This window comes from Sturnira hondurensis, unplaced genomic scaffold (genome assembly GCF_014824575.4).
Source record: "Sturnira hondurensis isolate 20B ecotype Veracruz unplaced genomic scaffold, ASM1482457v3 Scaffold0006957, whole genome shotgun sequence".
In the NCBI taxonomy this organism is placed as follows: Eukaryota; Metazoa; Chordata; class Mammalia; order Chiroptera; family Phyllostomidae; genus Sturnira; species Sturnira hondurensis.
The window spans coordinates 257482-262008 of NW_028079588.1; the positions used below are offsets into that span (position 1 = coordinate 257482).

At 40.3% G+C, this 4527-nt stretch overlaps 1 pseudogene; it reads right to left on the bottom strand.

The window, feature by feature from the left end:
* Window positions 1-547: 547 nt before the first annotated feature.
* On the bottom strand, window positions 548-1281 carry LOC118990347 (calmodulin-like; annotated as a pseudogene).
* Between the last annotated feature and the right edge of the window lie 3246 nt (window positions 1282-4527).

Consider the following 4527-nt stretch of genomic DNA (forward strand, 5'->3'; position numbering starts at 1 on the left):
GATCTGTGGCCGTCTCTTCTACTCAACCTCTGGTCATTCAGTGTCCGCTACCGTTTCTGGAGTCCTGCCTTCCGATATGCTGGGTCCCTGTTGGCTATCCACTGAGCTCCTCCTCACATCAGCCCGGTCTTTCTCCGGTGCAGCGCATGGAGGGAAGCGAAATCCTTTGTCCTACTCCGCCGCCATCTTCTGTTTGCCTCCCTCATTTTTTGTTTTTAATACAAATGCCTGACTGTGTTGTCAACCTGCATGCATGAGTAGCTGGCCAGGCCAAGCATTGTATTCATCATTAGCAAATGAAACTAGAAGGAGTCTACTCAGTGCTTCCTTAGAATTACGGTAGTGCAAGGATTTATACTGTAAAACTTATGGGTAGCTTGATCTTTAGAGAACAGGACCACCAACCAATTACATGTATGATATTACATGCAGATATTACATGTATGTGGACAGAAGGTATTTTTGATATTCAGTTTTGCTACATAGAAACAGAGTGAGTAAATTATTTTTTTTGCAAGAGGTAAGTAAAATATTCTATTTAATTCTTCTAGAGGGGAAAAAAGTAGTTGAAAGTAGGTCTTCCTCTGGCAGTCATCATCTGTATGAATTTTTCATAGCTGACTTTTGCATCTCCATCAATATCTGCTTCCCTGATATGGTGACACATATGCACACATACAAACACATGCATTCATCTACTTCTTCATCTATCAGTTTTTTGTCTAAGCTTGTCATGGCATGACGTAGTTCTGCCACACTGATGTAACCATTGCCATCCTTGTCAAAGACTTGGAACATCTGGTGGATTTATACTTTACTGTTTGTATCTTTCATTTTTCCGGTCACCGTGGCAAAAAATTCTGGGAAGTCAATGGTGCCATTACTGTCAGCATCCACCTCATTGATCACATTCTGCAATTTGGCTTTTGTTGCGTTCTCACCCAGTGACCTCATGAAAGTGTCAGATTCCTTGGTTGTGAGGGTACCATCACCATCTTTGTCAAATAGGGAAAGAGCTTCCTTGAATTCAGCCAACTGTTCTTCACTCAGCTGATCATCCCTGGTGCAAGGGAAGGTGGAAAGAGCAGAGGGAGGTAGGGTGGCTGGCTGTACCAGTGCAGGGGCTGTGACAGCAATGGTGCTTCTGCTGCTGCTGATGCCATGGCTAAGATGCAAGGTACACTGGGCTCTGTGCTGCTGCATTGCCACCTGGGCCACTGCCCAACTGCAAGTAACAGTGCTGTGTCTGTGAGACTGCCGGCACCAATATCTGTAGGTCATGTTTTGGATTCAAATTCCAGTTCTGTCATTCACCCAGCTATGAGGCATCTATTCTTCAGGCACTAGAGCTGATAAAAACTAAGATTAGAACTTAAATATATAAAGCACCTGGTAAGTACTTATTTACTGATAGCTACTGCATATATTCAACAGTTCCCACAGAAGACATGTCTACAGTGGTTCCTGGTCAGCAAGGCAAAATTCAACCACCAGAATATTTAGACTACATATAAAAATACACTGATGATATTATGACACATGTCTAGATAAATTTTATATATAGCCCAAGCATACTCCTATTTAAATTTCATACTTTTTAGGTAGCAGTTTGTCAGTGGTTGACTTACATGTAGTCACCCTGTCACAGCCTCTAGCCATGGCTCATTTCCTGTTATCTATAAAATATTCACCAGCTGTAAAGAGCAGTGGGAGGTCAAGTGTGAAAGCTGTCCCACACCCTCTCCTTTCAATGGCAAAAAAGAGTGTCTGCTCACAAGTCTATGTTCTGGGTGGCATACAACTATTTTGAATCATCTTCTAAAAAGAAATCTCTCTTGATCTCCATAGTGGAATCACTTCCTTCTTTGGTTTGCAGAATGGGTTTTCTGGAGCTTTGGGTTCTGTGGAAATGTCTTAGATGGCCGGTGCTGAAAGATGACAGTGGACAGGGCCGTGGAAACCCCATTTGTGCCACGGATCAGACAGAGCTATCCTTCCATGCAGTGCTGAAGATGCTAACATGAAGAGATGAATGTTTTTCATAGAAGCACTTTGAGGCTGGTGGAACATATGCACACATACAGATGCATGCACGTGTGTATATATAACCAGCTATATCTCTCCTTCATAGATGACAATACTGATAAATATTGTGAGCTATGGTTGAAGATCTGGGAGAAAGGACCTACATGTGACTTATCAAAAGCCCTCTCTTCACTAGTCACAAATAAAGGGCTATTTTATCGGTGACCACAGCTGTTGTTTGCAGAGTTCGTTATTGAGCACAGCTTTTTGTTTCAGACTTCTACTCCTAAGTGACAGGCAAGTTTGTATATGCCAAGGTGCTAAAATTTGACCTCCCCAAATAGGCAGAAGGCATGAACAAACACATTATATTCAGATAGCACATAAAACAGCAATCCAATGAGCCCCAGCTGCTGCCAGCCAGCTGTACCACATTAAATGGCCTCTAGGAAGCTGAAGGTCTGGGCACCAGGAGAGAAGGAATCATCAGTTTTCTCATAGTACCAGAGTACTCTTTTATGGGTTTGGATCATTTACACAAACATAATCAAATATACAAAATTCATTTTGCCACATTACTTGCAAACTGGTTTAGAATTCCTCAAAAAGCATTTTCAAAAAGCATTTTCTAGGATTTTGTCCAGGTCTCAGCACTCAACCCAAAGAGTGCCCACTGAATATGTGTGTTATCCTCATAAAATTTTTATGTATGCAAATGCAAATCCAACAAATGCCATCTGTGACCCTTAGAGTTTCTCGATCTGATTTCCTGAGGCATTAAGCTTTCCACATAAATAAAAGAGTTAACATAATAATAATAGTAATAAAAACCCTATGGTGTCATTCCCATAGCCCATCCTCTCTTTGCATAAATAGAAGGTGTTTGCTTCTGAAAGTTTAAGCAGACATGAGAAAAAAAGCACCAACAGATGATGACTTAGCTCCATTGCACAGGACACAACTTTGATGCTCCTTGATCTTTTTGCTATAAAGCCCATCTCCTAATGATATGGTTGGGAGATTGTCAGGTGCCACATAATTGGCAGAGAAACAAAAACACCAATATTCACAATAGAGATAGGCTGAAGAGAACTAATTTGCTCTCTGCAAAAATGGTGATGAGAAAGGTTGAAAATAAGAACATAACTGCTCAATTGTACATTGGCCTCCCAGGCCAGTCTGGGAGACAAGACATAGCAAGGCGGCTTTTATTTATCCTGGGTTCATGCCAGCCTGCTTCTTCTTCTACCCCCTGCACCTTCTGTGCCCCTTGCCTACCAGGGCCAAGTTCTCAGACGCTTTGGAGCTGCTCAGGGCTCCCCAGCATACCACTTGCTGTGGCTCCCCTCACTTCCTGGTCCCCCTGTTTCTCCATTGAAATATCCAGCAGCCTCTCCCTCCGCTGCCTGGTCTACCAATCTGATTCTACTGTGAGGGTAAGATAATATCTTACTGCAAATGAATGCATTCTTACTAACAGAATTTCAGGCAACGAGAATAATTTTGATTTGCTGACCCTTTAAATTATACACAAAACATTCACCTATTACGCTCAATTATGCTGATATTACTGGAAAATATGTTTTGGTAGAAGAAACCATCATTCTGTCAAAAATTTATCACTTAACTAAATGGTATAAAATGTACATATTTTTTCATCATCTCAACCCCATTGGTAGAATAAAAATTCTGCTTGAACTGAAACCTGAATACTTGGCCCTACTCATGTGGCATATAGTTGTCAATTAAGGACATTTAAAATGGACTCGACTTATTGACTAAGTCTCAGGCTTTTAACTTTGCGATTTATTCTTTATTTTCAATAACATGACCATATGCTCATTTAAGGATAGTATAAATAAATTCCCTCTCATTTACGTTGTCTGTTTTTTGGCTTTTTAAAATCTGAACAATATAATAAGGGCTAGATCTTACATATTAATGACTGCTTTTAGCTAACTAATTATAGTATTTACTCTCTCATTCCACTGAAAGTATATTTGGTTCTAAATTCAACCTTTTGATTCCTGGTTTCTCTTAGCATAGATGGGTTTATTTCATTTTGATTTATTCACTCTTTGAACAGTTAAATCATTTCTCAATGTCAGCACTCATCAAAAGTGTCTCACAAGGAAGTGCTTTCCTTATTAGCTTAATGATTTACTGTTTTTCATGTCTAGCTTCCATTGCAATCAACAATCTTTTATATTCAACTAAACTTCTACAAAAGCACACGGGAGTGAAGGTGATTTCAAATTAACCTGTAATGTAAACAAATTAATATGATTTCTTTACACAAGGTTTGAGGGGTTCACAAGATCTCATGAATTCTCTCCAGGGGTCTCCTGATTTAGTAAGAGTTTTCTGGGGCCAGTCCCATATTTCCAACCTCCTGGGTGATATTTCCACCTACATGTCCACTGGTCCCTCTAATTCATGACATCATCTTCCACCCCACCTTCCTGCAACAAATCCCTCTTGACTGTATTATTTGTATTAGTA